General features: G+C 46.6%; 1 pseudogene; it reads right to left on the bottom strand.

The window, feature by feature from the left end:
• Window positions 1–13596: 13596 nt before the first annotated feature.
• LOC125631095 (olfactory receptor 52R1-like) lies at window positions 13597–14546 on the bottom strand (annotated as a pseudogene).
• Between the last annotated feature and the right edge of the window lie 1594 nt (window positions 14547–16140).

The following is a 16140-nucleotide window of genomic DNA, read 5'->3' as shown; positions in this document are numbered from 1 at the left end:
GAGTCCCTCTAAATCTTCTTCCTCTGGTGGGATAGCACGGCCTAGCAGCGAGAATCCCTAGTGTGTGCTCCCAAAGCAGTGTGGCCTGAGGGCCAGAGTCCCTCTAAGTCCTCTTCCCCTCATAGGATAGTGCGGCCTGGCAGCTGGAGTTCATCTATGTCCTTTGAGGTTAATGAGGGGTCGGTGAACTATGTCATCACACAAAAAAGGGGGGGAGGTTAGAGACCCCCATTAGGGGAGCCCGGGCCCACCTGACTTCACCGAGCTCCAACCTAGGGCCCTGTCATTAACGGCGTGATCCGTCCCGGGTCGGTGGGGAATCCTACCACAACACGCTGCCCTCAGAGTGATGGGAGATACCACTCCCTTCCCTTTCCTGGGTCACTTCCTACCAGTTCTCCAAATGTAGCAGTCCCTGGGGCATCAGGAGCCTCATCCCCTGGCTCTTCCTGGGGTTCCCACAGCTGCCAGTCTCTGGTCCCACTTCCTGGCCCCTCGGCTCCCTCCTGTATGAGTCACCACTGCTCCTGGGCTGGAGCCTCCAATGGGCATCCTCCTTTCTCAGCCACCCACCCTGACTGAGCAGCTCTGCAGGCTTTTATACTTGAGTCCCTGTTGGACCATGTCCAGCAGAGCCTCAAGGTCGTGGCTTCCTCTGCTAGCAGGGAAGGGTTAACTGTCTCAGGCCCAGTGCAGGGCCAGTCTGCGTCATCACAAACCCCTAGGTCCTCTTCTGCAGAACTGCTGCCGAGCCACTCAGTCCCTAGTGTGTAGTGCTGATGGGATTCTTCCTTCCTAAGTGCAGGACTCTTCACTTGTCCTTGTTGAACCTCATCAGATTTCTTTTGGCCCTGTCATAAATATAAAGGGAAGGGTAACCACCTTTCTCTATAGGGTTAAGAAGCTAAGATAAGCTTGCTGGCACCTGACCAAAATGACCAATGAAGGGACAAGATACTTTCAAAGATGGAGGGGGGGAAACAAAGGGTCTGTCTGTCTGTGTGATGCTTTTGCTGGGAACAGGACAGGAATGTGCTTCATAACTCCTCAGAACTCCTGTTAAGTTAGTAAGTAATCTAGCTAGAAATGTGTTAGATTTTATTTTGTTTAATGGCTTGTAAATAAGCTGTGCTGAATGGAATAGATATTCCTGTTTTTATGTCTTTTTGTAACTTAAGGTTTTTACTAGAGGGATACTCTATGTTTTGAATCTGATTACCCTGTATTTACCATCCTGATTTTACAGAGGTGATTTTTTTACTTTTTTTTCTTTAATTAAAATTCTTCCTTTAAGATTGTCAAGGTTCCTTCCCCACTCTGAACGCTAGGGTACAGATGTGGGGACCTGCATGAAAAACCTCCTAAGCTTATCTTTACCAGCTTAGGTCAAAACTTCCCCAAGGTACAAAATATTCCACCCTTTGTCCTTGGATTGGACGCTACCACCACCAAACAAATACTGGTTACTGGGGAAGAGCTGTTTGGACGCGTCCTTCCCCCCAAAATACTTCCCAAAACCTTGCACCCCACTTCCTGGACAAGGTTTGGTAAAAAGCTTCACCAATTTACCTAGGTGACTACAGACCCAGACCCTTGGATCTTAAGAACAATGAACAATCCTCCCAACACTTGCACCCTCCCCCCTTTCCTGGGAAATGTTGGATAAAAAGCCTAACCAATTTGCATAGGTGACCACAGACCCAAACCCTTGGATCTGAGAACAATGAAAAAGCATTCAGTTTTCTTACAAGAAGACTTTTAATAGAAATAGAAGTAAAGAAATCACCTCTGTAAAATCAGGATGGTAGATATCTTACAGGGTAATTAGATTCCAAACATAGAGAACCCCTCTAGGCAAAACCTTAAGTTACAAAAAAGATACACAGACAGAAATAGTTATTCTATTCAGCACAATTCTTTTCTCAGCCATTTAAAGAAATCATAATCTAACACATACCTAGCTAGATTACTTACTAAAAGTTCTAAGACTCCATTCCTGGTCTATCCCCAACAAAAACAGCATATAGACAGACTGAGACCCTTTGTTTCTCTCTCTCCTCCCAGCTTTTGAAAGTATCTTGTCTCCTCCTTGGTCATTTGGTCAGGTGGCAGTGAGGTTAGCTTTAGCTTCTTAACCCTTTACAGGTGAGAGGAGTTTTTCCTCTGGCCAGGAGGGATTTCAAAGGGGTTTACCCTTCCCTTTATATTTATGACAAAGGTCCTGTTTGCTTTTTTCATTTTTTGTAAGATCCAAGGGTTTGGGTCTGTGTTCACTAGTAAGAATAAGCTTTGGGGGTCTTTTATGCAGGTCCCCACATTTGTACCCTAGAGTTCAGAGTGGGGAAGGAACCTTGATGTGGTGGCAGAGCGGTGGGATAATTTTGAGATTTTTTTTTTAGATCATTTTGAAACAGAAGCACAGTAGAGTTTTAACAAGGCATGTTTTTTTTTCCCTTTGAGCTGCTTGGAAACAGGTTTTAAGCTGAAAGCAGTTAGAGTTTCTTGGTCTCTGCCTGGGGGCCAAAGCAGCAAGCATAACAAAGGGATTTGTCTTTTTTGAGCTGGAGTTTTCTCTACCTCAAGGCATGGTAGTTAACCTCCTGCAGGGAAATTCACAAGTTTTTCACAGACCTTGTCATAAATATAAAGGGAAGGGTAAACCCCTTTGAAATCCCTCCTGGCCAGGGGAAAAATCCTCTCACCTGTAAAGGGTTAAGAAGCTAAAGTTAACCTCGCTGGCACCTGACCAAAATGACCAATGAGGAGACAAGATACTTTCAAAAGCTGGGAGGAGGGAGAGAAACAAAGGGTCTGTGTGTCTGTCTATATGCTGCTTTTGCCAGGGACAGAACAGGAATGGAGTCTTAGAACTTTTAGTAAGTAATCTAGCTAGGTATGTGTTAGATTATGATTTCTTTAAATGGCTGAGAAAAGAATTGTGCTGAATAGAATAACTATTTCTGTCTGTGTATCTTTTTTGTAACTTAAGGTTTTGCCTAGAGGGGTTCTCTATGTTTTTGAATCTAATTACCCTGTAAGATATCTACCATCCTGATTTTACAGGGGGGGATTTCTTTATTTCTATTTACTTCTATTTTTTATTAAAAGTCTTCTTGTAAAAAACTGAATGCTTTTTCATTGTTCTCAGATCCAAGGGTTTGGGTCTGTGGTCACCTATGCAAATTGGTGAGGCTTTTTATCCAACATTTCCCAGGAAAGGGGGGGTGCAAGTGTTGGGAGGATTGTTCATTGTTCTTAAGATCCAAGGGTCTGGGTCTGTAGTCACCTAGGCAAATTGGTGAGGCTTTTTACCAAACCTTGTCCAGGAAGTGGGGTGCAAGGTTTTGGGAAGTATTTTGGGGGGAAAGACGCGTCCAAACAGCTCTTCCCCAGTAACCGGTATTAGTTTGGTGGTGGTAGCGGCCAGTCCAAGGATAACGGGTGTAATATTTTGTACCTTGGGGAAGTTTTGACCTAAGCTGGTAAAGATAAGCTTAGGAGGTTTTTCATGCAGGTCCCCACATCTGTACCCTAGAGTTCAGAGTGGGGGAGGAACCTTGACAGACCTGAAGAGGGGTTATTTTTGTTGTTTTTTTTTTTTTAGCTAAGAGCAATGAGAGGGTTGTTCTGTCTATTTGCCTGGAGACAAAGGATTTTTCTATAGGCTGAGAATAGCTATCCGAGAACATAGGTATCACATTACAGCCCAAACATTTTTTTACAAGCCAGTTTTTTTGTTTGTTTTTTTAACTCTCGGGTGTAAAGTTAGTTAAAAACAGAGAGGCTAAGATGACAGAACCCAAGGCAGAAAAAGCCAAAGAGGCTGCCCACAGGAGAGAAATGGAGGGAAAGGAAAAAGAGTGGCAGCATGCACTGGAGATGGAGAAGGCAAAGGCTCAGCAGAATAGCAATCCTTCTCCACGTACCGCTTCCCATCCCAGAAAGTTCCCAACCTACAAGGCAGGCGATGATACCGAGGCCTTCTTAGAAAACTTCGAAAGGGCCTGCATTGGCTACAGCATCTCTACTGACCAATACATGGTAGAGCTGAGGCCGCAGCTCAGTGGACCCTTAGCTGAGGTGGCAGCTGAAATGCCTAAGGACCACATGAACCAGTATGAACTGTTTAAAACCAAGGTGAGAGTCAGAATGGGGCTAACACCCGAGCATTCCCATCAGAGGTTCAGAGCCCGAAGGTGGAAACCAGACATGTCATTTACCGGGCATACCTACTACACTGTGAAACATTGGGACGCCTGGATATCAGGAGCAAGTGTTAAATCTCCAGAAGATTTGCCCTTCCTAATGCAAATGGAGCAGTTCTTAGAGGGTGTTCCTGAGGAAATAGAAAGATACATCCTAGATGGGAAGCCCAAAATTGTAATTGAGGCAGGGGAGATTGGAGCCAAATGGGTGGAGGTGGCAGAGAAGAAAAAAACTGGTTGCAGTTGGAGCAGATTCCAGAAGGGACAACCTCAGACCTCACCCTACTACCAGGGGCAGCCGAAGACCCCAACTACACCCCAAGGAACCCTCCAGACATCTTATCATCTCGCCACACTGTTCTCCAGCAACCCACCTCACCCCAGTGACCCGTCAGCTGGACGATGTTTTAAATGTAACGAGATGGGGCATGTAAAGGCCAACTGCCCCAAGAACCCCAACAGATTACGGTTCATTGCAGTGGAATCACACCAGAGGTCCTCAAGCCCAGATACCTCCCAGATACCCTCAGAGAGGAGGGAAACTGTGAGTGTGGGTGGGAAGAAGGTCACCGTGTGGAGGGACACCGGAGCACAAGTGTCGGCTATCCATTCTTACTTAGTGGACCCCAATTTAATCGACCCAATGATCCAAGTAACAATTCAACCTTTCAAGTCCAACTCTTTCAATTTGCCTACAGCCAAATTGCCTGTCCAGTACAAGGTCTGGTCCGGAATGTGGACTTTTGCAGTCTATGTTGATTATCCCATCCCCATGCTGTTGGGGGAAGACTTGACTAATCATGTGAAGTGGGCCAAAAGGGTGGGAATGGTCACCCACACCCAGGCTAAGCAAGTTGTCACACCTAGCTCTGTTCCGGAAACTTCTACCAGGAGCCGATCAGAGGTGATGGAACTGGACCCGATGCCAAAATCTACAACCGCAGTAGTGGATCCAGTCACAGAGACCCAGACAGAGCCAGTGTCAAAATCGGAACTGGTGGAGAAACGAGCACCAGAACCATTGCCAGCATTGAATCCAGTACTTGCAACCTCAACACCAGAGGGCCCCACCAAACCTGAACCGGCAGCAGCCCATAACCCTACACAAGAGGCTCAGCCGGAGCCTGAACCCCAACATAGTGCACCAGCAGAGAGCGGTTCACAGTCAACAGAAATAACCCTATCACTTACATTGTTTCCAGAGGGACCAAGCCCAGATCCACAATCCAATGAGGAACTGACATCTTCAGCATCAAGGGAACAGTTCCATACCGAACATGAAGCAGATGAAAGCCTCCAAAGAGCTTGAACGGAGACACGGAGCAACCCACCGCCTCTCAGCTCATCTAATCAATCCAGGTTTGTTGTAGAAAGATGACTTTTATACAAGGAAACTCTTTCTGGTGGACACCACGAAGACTGGCATCTTCAGAGACGGTTGGTAGTTCCAACTAAGTACCGGGTAAAACTGTTAAGCTTAGCCCATGATCATCCCAGTGGCCATGCTGGGGTGAACAGAACCAAAGACCATTTGGGAAAGTCGTTCCACTGGGAGGGAATGGGCAAGGATGTTTCTACCTATGTCTGGTCTTGTGACGTATGCCAAAGAATGGGAAAACCCCAAAACCAGGTCAAATCCCCTCTCCAGCCACTCCCCATCATTGAGGTTCCATTTCAGCGAGGAGCTGTGGATATTCTGGGTCCTTTTCCAAAAAGACACCCAGAGGAAAGCAGTACATACTGACTTTCATGGATTTTGCCACTCGATGGCCGGAAGCAGTAGCTCTAAGCAACCCCAGGGCTAAAAGTCTGTGCCAGGCACTAGCAGACATTTTTGCCAGGGTAGGTTGGCCCTCCGACATCCTCACAGATGCAGGAACTAATTTCATGGCAGGAACTATGGAAAACCTCTGGAAGGTCATGGGGTAAATCACTTGGTTGCCACTCCTTACTTCCATCAAACAAATGGCAAGGTGGAGAAGTTTAATGGAACTTTGGGGTCCATGATACGTAAATTCATAAACGAGCACTCCAATGATTGGGACCTAGTGTTGCAGCAGTTGCTCTTTGCCTACAGAGCTGTACCACATCCCCGTTTAGGGTTTTCCCCATTTGAACTTGTATATGGCCGCGAGGTTAAGGGGCCATTGCAGTTGGTGAAACAGCAATGGGAGGGATTTACACCTTCTCCAGGAACTAAAATTCTGGAGTTTGTAACCAACCTACAAAACACCCTCCGAACCTCTTTAGGCCTTGCTAAAGGAAACTTACAGGATGCTCAAAAAGAGCAAAAAGCCTGGTATGATAAACATGCCAGAGAGCTTTCCATCAAAGTAGGAGACCAGGTCATGGTCTTAAAGGCGCTCCAGGACCATAAAATGGAAGCATTGTGGGAAGGGCCACTCACAGTCCAGGAGCGCCTGGGAGCTGTTAATTATCTCATAGCATTCCCCACCTCCAACCGAAAGCCTAAGGTGTACCATATCAATTCTCTAAAGCCCTTTTATTCCAGAGAATTAAAGGTTTGTCAGTTTACAGCCCAGGGAGGAGATGATGCTGAGTGGCCTGAAGGTGTCTACTATGAAGGGAAAAGTGATGGTGGTGTAGAAGAGGTAAACATCTCCATGACCCTTGGGCATATGCAGCGACAGCAGATCAAGTTCTGTGGATGAAGGGAAAGCAGTGGATGTATTGTATCTTGACTTTAGCAAAGCTTTTGACACGGTTTCCCACAGTATTCTTGTCAGTAAGTTCATAGAATCATAGAATATCAGGGTTGGAAGGGACCCCAGAAGGTCATCTAGTCCAACTCCCTGCTCGAAGCAGGACCAATTCCCAGTTAAATTATCCCAGCCAGGGCTTTGTCAAGCCTGACCTTAAAAACCTCTAAGGAAGGAGATTCTACAACCTCCCTAGGTAACGCATTCCAGTGTTTCACCACCCTCCTAGTGAAAAAGTTTTTCCTAATATCCAATCTAAACCTCCCCCACTGCAACTTGAGACCATTACTCCTCGTTCTGTCACCTGCTACCATTCAGAACAGTCTAGAGCCATCCTCTTTGGAACCCCCTTTCAGGTAGTTGAAAGCAGCTATCAAATCCCCCCTCATTCTTCTCTTCTGCAGGCTAAACAATCCCAGCTCCCTCAGCCTCTCCTCATAAGTCATGTGTTCTAGACCCCTAATCATTTTTGTTGCCCTTCGCTGGACTCTCTCCAATTTATCCACATCCTTCCTGTAGCGTGGGGCCCAAAACTGGACACAGTACTCCAGATGAGGCCTCACCAATGTCAAATAGAGGATATTGAACAAAACCGGCCCCAGGACCGACCCTTGGGGCACTCCACTTGATACCAGCTGCCAACTAGACATGGAGCCATTGATCACTACCCGTTGAGCCCGACAATCTAGCCAGCTTTCTACCCACCTTAGAGTGCATTCTTCCAGCCCATACTTCCTTAACTTGCTGACAAGAATACTGTGGGAGACCGTGTCAAAAGCTTTGCTAAGGTCAAGAAACAATACATCCACTGCTTTCCCTTCATCCACAGAACCAGTAATCTCATCATAAAAGGCGATTAGATTAGTCAGGCATGACCTTCCCTTGGTGAATCCATGCTGGCTGTTCCTGATCACTTTCCTCTCATGCAAGTGCTTCAGGATTGATTCTTTGAGGACCTGCTCCATGACTTTTCCAGGGACTGAAGTGAGGCTGACTGGCCTGTAGTTCCCAGGATCCTCCTTCTTCCCTTTTTTAAAGATTGGCACTACATTAGCCTTTTTCCAGTCATCCGGGACTTCCCCGGTTCGCCACGAGTTTTCAAAGTTAATGGCCAATGGCTCTGCAATCACAGCCGCCAATTCCTTCAGCACTCTCGGATGCAACTCGTCCGGCCCCATGGACTTGTGCACATCCAGCTTTTCTAAATAGTCCCTAACCACCTCTATCTCCACAGAGGGCTGGCCATCTCTTCCCCATTTTGTGATGCCCAGCGCAGCAGTCTGGGAGCTGACCTTGTTAGTGAAGACAGAGGCAAAAAAAGCATTGAGTACATTAGCTTTTTCCACATCCTCTCTCACTAGGTTGCCTCCCTCATTCAGTAAGGGGCCCACACTTTCCTTGGCTTTCTTCTTGTTGCCAACATACCTGAAGAAACCCTTCTTGTTACTCTTGACATCTCTTGCTAGCTGCAGCTCCAGGTGCGATTTGGCCCTCCTGATACCATTCCAACATGCTCGAGCAATATTTTTATACTCTTCCCTGGTCATATGTCCAACCTTCCACTTCTTGTGAGCTTCTTTTTCATGTTTAAGATCCGCTAGGATTTCACCATTAAGCCAAGCTGGTCGCCTGCCATATTTACTATTCTTTCGACTCATTGGGATGGTTTGTCCCTGTAACCTCAACAGAGATTCCTTGAAATACAGCCAGCTCTCCTGGACTCCTTTCCCCTTCAAGTTAGTCCCCCAGGGGATCCTGGCCATCCATTCCCTGAGGGAGTCAAAGTCTGCTTTCCTGAAGTCCAGGGTCCGTATCCTGCTCCTTACCTTTCTTCCCTGAGTCAGGATCCTGAACTCAACCAACTCATGGTCACTGCCTCCCAGATTCCCATCCACTTTTGCTTCCCCCACTAATTCTACCCGGTTTGTGAGCAGCAGGTCAAGAAAAGCGCCCCCCCCCCCCAGTTGGTTCCTCTAGCACTTGCGCCAGGAAATTGTCCCCTACGCTTTCCAAAAACTTCCTGGATTGTCTATGCACTGCTGTGTTGCTCTCCCAGCAGATATCAGGAAAATTAAAGTCACCCATGAGAATCAGGGCATGTGATCTAGTAGCTTCCGTGAGCTGCCGGAAGAAAGCCTCATCTACCTCATCCCCCTGGTCCAGTGGTCTATAGCAGACTCCCACCACTACATCACTCTTATTGCACACACTTCTAAACTTAATCCAGAGACACTCAGGTTTTTCTACAGTTTCGTACCGGAGCTCTGAGCAGTCATACTGCTCCCTTACATACAGGGCTACTCCCCCACCTTTTCTGCCCTGCCTGTCCTTCCTGAACAGTTTATAACCATCCATGACAGTACTCCAGTCATGTGAGTTATCCCACCAAGTCTCTGTTATTCCAATCACGTCATAGTTCCTTGACATCACCAGGACCTCCAGTTCTCCGTGCTTGTTTCCAAGGCTTTGTGCATTTGTATATAAGAACTTGAGATAACCTGTTGATCGCCCCTCATTCCCAGTATGAGGCAGGAGCCCTCCCCTCACAGACATTCCTGCCTGTGCTTCCTCCCGGTATCCCGCTTTCCCACTTACCTCAGGGCTTTGGTCTCCTTCCCCCGGTGAACCTAGTTTAAAGCCCTCCTCACTAGGTTAGCCTGCCTGCTGGCACAGATGCTCTTCCCTCTCTTCGTAAGATGGAGCCCGTCTCTGCCCAGCACTCCTCCTTCATGGAACACCATCCCATGGTCAAAGAATCCAAAGCCTTCTCTCCGACACCACCTGCGTAGCCATTCGTTGACTTCCATGATTCGACGGTCCCTACCCAGGCCTTTTCCTTCCACGGGGAGGATGGACGAGAACACCACTTGCGCCTCCAACTCCTTTATCCTTCTTCCCAGAGCTACGTAATCTGCAGTGATCCGCTCAAGGTCATTCTTGGCAGTATCATTGGTGCCCACGTGGAGAAGCAGGAAGGGGTAGCGATCCGAGGGCTTGATGAGTCTCGGCAGTCTCTCCGTCATATCGCGAATCTTAGCCCCTGGCAAGCAGCAGACTTCTCGGTTTTCCTGGTCAGGGCGGCAGATAGATGACTCAGTCCCCCGGAGGAGAGAGTCCCCGGCCACCACCACCCGCCTTCTCCTCTTGGGAGTGGTGGTCGTGGAACCCCCAACCTCAGGACATCGCATCTCATGCCTTCCAACCAGCGGAGTCTCCTTCTGCTTTCTCCCCCCAGACATATCATCTGGTCCACTCTCCGCAATGGTACCTGTGGAGGGAACATGAAAGCGGTTAGTTACCTGAGTCTGTGTTACTGGAACCCGGACATTCCACTTACCTCTTCTGGAGGTCACATGTTGCCAAGCTTCTTCACTGGCCTCTTGGCTCCTCTGTGCAACCTGCTCTATATCTTTAGAGCTTTGTGCCCCTAGAAGCCTATCCCGAGTTTTGTCCAGAAAATCCTCAGTTTCTTGTATGCAATGCAGGGTCGTTATCTGTTGCTCCAGACCTTCAATCTTCTCTTCCAATATGGAGACCAGCTTGCACTTTGTACAGACAAAGTCGCTTCTGTCCTGTGGAAGAAAGACAAACATGGCACAACCAGTGCAGGTCACAACAGCTGAACCCCCTCCTTCCATATCACCTTCCTACTATGAGCTTCCTCAGAGCAGTTTGCAAGACGTAAGCCTCACTGGGCTCACTCCAGACGAACTCCCAGGCAAACTCCTGCTGTGAGCTGCTCTGCTGGTTCGCCGCCGCTCAGCTGGTTCGCGAAGCTCTGGCTATTTTTAAACAGCCAGGCTTCCCTGATGCAAACAAACAGACACCCTAATGCCCGCCCCCTGCAGGATAGCAGCCAATCAGACACTCACTCAGGCTCTCACAGTGCCCTCCCAGCAAACACATGCTCGGATACTTCCTCAGCAAGCAAACAAACACACACTCGGATACTTACCAGTCCCAGGCAAACTCCTGCTGTGAGCTGCAAGTTAAAGAAGTATGGGCTGGATGAATGCACTATAAGGTGTGTAGAAAGTTGGCTAGATTGTCGGGCTCAACGGGTAGTGATCAATGGCTCCATGTCTAGTTGGCAGCCGGTGTCAAGTGGAGTGCCCCAGGGGTCGGTCCTGGGGCCGGTTTTGTTCAATATCTTCATAAATGATCTGGAGGATGGTGTGGATTGCACTCTCAGCAAATTTGCGGATGATACTAAACTGGGAGGAGTGGTAGATACGCTGGAGGGCAGGAATAGGATACAGAGGGACCTAGACAAATTGGAGGATTGGGCCAAAAGAAATCTGATCAGGTTCAACAAAGATAAGTCAGGGTCCTGCACAATGGTAATTATTGACCTTATTGAGTAATGGTCTCAAGTTGCAGTGGGGGAGGTTTAGGTTGGATATTAGGAAAAACTTTTTCACTAGGAGGGTGGTGAAACACTGGAATGCGGAACCTCCTTCTATGTGTCTGACCATTTTATTCTTCACTATTGTTTCAACTAAGTTACCCGGTACTGACGTTAGACTTACTAGTCTGTAATTGCCAGGATCACCTTTAGAGCCCTTCTTAAATATTGATGTTACATTAGCTATCTTTCAGTCATTGGGTACAGAAGCTGATTTAAAGGACAGGTTACAAACCATAGTTAATAGTTCCACAATTTCACATTTAAGTTCTTTCAGAACTCTTGGGTGAATGCCGTCTGGTCCTGGTGACTTATTACTGTTAAGTTTATCACTTTTTCACTAGGAGGGTGGTGAAACACTGGAATGCGTTGCCTAGGGAGGTGGTGGAATCTCCTTCCTTAGAAGTTTTTAAGGTCAGGCTTGACAAAGCCCTGGCTGGGATGATTTAATTGGGGATGGGTCCTGCTTTTGAGCAGGGGGTTGGACTAGATGACCTCCTGAGGTCCCTTCCAACCCTGAGATTCTATGATTCTATGATTCTAACTGTATTACTAGAACCGGAGTTAGGAGACACAGCAAGGGTAATGGATTGTTCACATTTAACCTTCTCATCCACCTTCCAACAACAAGCACACAGTTCCTGTGTCTTTTTGGTTAAAGTAAGTTCCTTTTCAATTCTTTATTTAATTTTACTAATGTCTCTGATACTTCATGCCCAGGCCATTACTATGGCCACAGGTGATTTTTTTTAAAGATGTGTTCCTCTTGTTGGTTTCCTTTTGCTGTATACACCAATTTTAAAACTGTTGCAGCAGGATGGGTTTGGCAGAGTTGCTTGAAGTTTCTCTCCACAGGTTTCTGATCACGAAATGTCTCTGACTTATCTTCTGGGTATCCAATTATCGTTTTTCACCTTAGATTATCACCACTGTACCCAACAGTCCCCATACTTAGGTTGGCATTATAACCAGGGAAAATATAAATCAACAATCGCTTATTGTTTTTGTAAAGCAGCGTATATTGCTTAATTTGTGGGGGGGAAAAGCACAGAACATGTAATATACAGCTTAAACTGTGTTTTCTTTTAATTGCGTGGTATGTTTCCACCAAGGCTGAACCTCTATGTCTATAAGATATAACGAGTGACCCAATTTGTCCATGATTGTCCATGGTCCATGCCATCCCCCTTTTGGAAATTTATTCTTACGGGCTGGTCCATTTTTAACCATTACTGGGTTCCCGGCTTGCCATTGCCTAATAGCATCTCATCAAATGCATCTTTCACTATTCTACAGCTTGGTGTGCTGCAGCTGCTCCTATCCAGTATTTGAGGTTGTTTATTTGGGATGTTGTTGCCAATATTTCCATAGTGTCCCAATCTGGGGGGTACAATAGATTTTTCCAGCCAAGCATGGGCTTTCCAAAGGCTAATTCCTGTTGAGCGATTTGTGTGGCTCCAGATTCTCATCAGGACCAATGGGAGCACCATGTCCCAATTTGTTCCCAGCTCATTGCACACTTTGGATAATTCAATTTTAAGAGACTTGTTCATTTTTTTCTTTAAATCCACTCCACCCCATTCCCCTCCTGGAGATGAGACAGAACCTGATGGAGTCTCTCTCTCTCTGCAGAGTTAGTAACAAAAATTAGAATATACATTAACAATTACGACCAACCAATGTTCCTTAAGGAACTTGCAACAAGATGTCAGAACATGTTAGTATTAGAGCTGAGTGGGTCTAATATTTATTTAATTTTCTTTCTTTTATATAGGAATTAGATACAGCGCTCCTGTCTGCAAATTACTAAATTATCTGCCAAAAAATGAGAGTTTTCAAGAGCCTAGGTACCCCTGGAATCACGGTAAAAGTTGTCACTCCTACCAAAATCTGAAATGGTTCCCTTGGAACTGGGGATGGGGCTATCTAGGTGGAAATAATCGAATTAGTGACAGGTGGAGGGAAGGAGAGGACCTTGAGAGAGGGGCGAGTCCTTGGGGGAAGAGGCAAAGCAGGGGCAGAAGAGGTGGGTCAAAGTGGGGTTTGGGGGGCCCAGTTACCAGAAATTAGAAAGGTGGCAACCCAGCAAATGATATATTGACTGACTCTCCAGTTTGTAATGCTGACACAGCACAATGAGGTCAGGAAAGGATTTAATGTGTCTTTGACTGTCGAGTAAGTGATTCACAGCAGAGGGCCCAGAACTATGTCACCAGCTGGCCCTGCACGGAGCTCACTCTGAAAGCCAGAGCACCAGGAGGAAATTTTAGTTCCTTTTGTGAGTAAATAGCAGTAGAAGCCTCTCCCAGATTTGTTTGGTCCTCACACCATAGATGATGGGGTGTAGCATGGGGGGCACCACAAGGTACATGTTGGCAATGAGAATGTGGTAATGCAGGGCCACATTGTGGCCAAACCGGTGCATAAGAAAGGAGAAGAGAGCTGGGATGTAACAAGCTAAAATGACACAGACGTGGGAGCTGCAGGTCACAAAAGTCTTGACCTGGGCATCCTTTGTAGGGAGGCTGAAGATGGCCCTGAGGATATGGGTATAGGACATGGTGATAAAAAACACATCCAGACCAATCACAAAGAATGCCATAGAGAGTCCGTAGTAACTACTGACTTGGATGTCGGCACAGGCCAGCTTCACCACAGCTATGTGCTCACAGTAAGAGGGAGGGGGGTGATGTTGGTTTTGCAATATGGCCAATGCCTGGCCAGGAAGAGATAAGGCAGTACAAGTGTGCCACCATGCAACACCACGGCCAGGCAGATCTTGGCCACCATGGTGTTTGTCAGGATGGTGGAATGTCTCAGGGGATCACAGATGGCCACGTAGCGATCAAAAGCCATAGCCACAAAGATCCCAGACTCCATCAATGAGAAGGTGCCAATAAAGTACATCTGGGTGAGGCAGGCACTGAAATCGATCTCCCTGGAATTGAACCAGAAGATGCTCAGCATTTTGGGCAGGATGGATGTGGACAGGACCAGGTCAGTGATGGCCAGCATGCAGAGGAAATAGTACATGGGACTATGGAGGTTCGGCTCCCTCTTCACGATGAACAAGATGGTGAAGTTTCCAAAGACAGCTATGGTATATATGGTGCAGAAGAGGATGGAGATCCAGACATGGGCCGTCTCCAGGCCAGGAATGCCCAGCAGGATGAAGGTGGAGGGGTTGGTGAAGTCAGTTGTTTTGGAATCTAACATGAGTACACGAGAAGGTGTCCAACTCTGAGGAAGAATGCTGTCCCCTGGATGTACTGTACGTTCCCCTGATGTCCTGTATGTGCCCAGAGTCTAGGGTGATGGTTGCAGTACGAATGCCTGGATGGAGAGACAGTGTTAACTTGAGACACAACATGCACTACTGGAGGCTGTTCTCATGGTTAAAGCAGATTAGTCACTCTTCACACACTGAAAAATGACATTTTCATTATTCAGAGAAATGAATTATTAACAACTGTGTTAGGATATAGATATTCAGGCCTGTCTGTAAAGGCCCATACTCTAAGAATTTAGGTGTATTCTTATCACTTGGCTAATTATAGAGGTATAAAAGAAAGAATCAAAATCACTATCTGCTGGTGTAAGGGCCTTCTCTTACTGTGGCTGTTTGTGGCCCTGTGCTTAGGCTCAGGCCTTTGGCTAAGCAGCAGAGGCAGCCATAAGCTGGGAAGCGACCGGTCACATCCTCACATTCCAAACTAGTCACATTGAAATAAGGTGCTATTGGGCTGTCAGGCACTATCAGGACAGGATTGTATTCCTATCACCTCCAGAGAAAGGGAAGTGCCTAGAAAATGTAAAAGGAAACTTAGTTTGATAGCATCCTGTCTGGCAAGAACTCACTTATCAATAGCTGGGATGTGAAATCCTCACTTCTGTATTGTTTTGTCATTATAGTTCCCACTTTGCTATTGTTTGTCTGTGTAATCTCTCTGGTTCTGTGATTGTTCCTGTCTGCTGTATAATTAATTTTGCTGGGTGTAAACTAATTAAGGTGGTGGGATATAATTGGTTACATAATCATGTTACAATATGTTAGGATTGGTTAGTTAAATTTCAGGAAAATGATTGGTTAAGGTATAGCTAAGCAGAACTCAAGTTTTACTATATAATCTGTAATCAATGAGGAAGTGGGTGGGTGGGTGGGGGTGGGCATGGGCATGGGCATGTGGGTGTGGGAGATGGGAACAGGGAATGGGGGTAAGAAAATTGGAATCATGTTTTGCTAAAGGGGGAAATGGGAACAGGGAATGGGAGTAAGGAAATTGGAATCATGTTTTGCTAAGGGTAGGAATGGGAACAGGGACACAGGTGTAAGGCTCTGTGGTGTCAGAGCTGGGAAGGAGAATACTAAGGAAGGAAACTGGAATCATGCTTGCTGGAAGTTCACCCCAATAAACATCGAATTGTTTGCACCTTTGGACTTCGGGTATTGTTGCTCTCTGTTCATGCGAGAAGGACCAGGGAAGTAAGTGGGTGAAGGAATAAGCCCCCTAACAAACTGACCCTATTAATGCAAATTCCATATTTTATGGTGCTCCACGTGTCAATAATTCCCACACGTCATGAGGGTGTTGGAACCTTAATAGGCACCAGCCAGAAACACAAGTGTGGATACTCATTATCCATTATTGTTACCAAGGCTACAGAGTCCATGCTGTAGGGAGTTCCCCATTCACCTGGTTGTTCAAAATCTGAGAGTGGAAAAAAAACCCAAAGCTTTGCCAAGACATGTGCTAGAGGAAACATCCCAACTAGAAAACAGCTCAGGGAAAAGACCTAAAAGTTATTGATA

The sequence above is a fragment of the Caretta caretta genome, chromosome 1 (genome assembly GCF_965140235.1).
Source record: "Caretta caretta isolate rCarCar2 chromosome 1, rCarCar1.hap1, whole genome shotgun sequence".
NCBI classification, from domain to species: Eukaryota; Metazoa; Chordata; order Testudines; family Cheloniidae; genus Caretta; species Caretta caretta.
The sequence above is the reverse complement of the archived record's forward strand: the minus strand, read 5'-3'. Positions and strand labels throughout refer to the sequence as shown.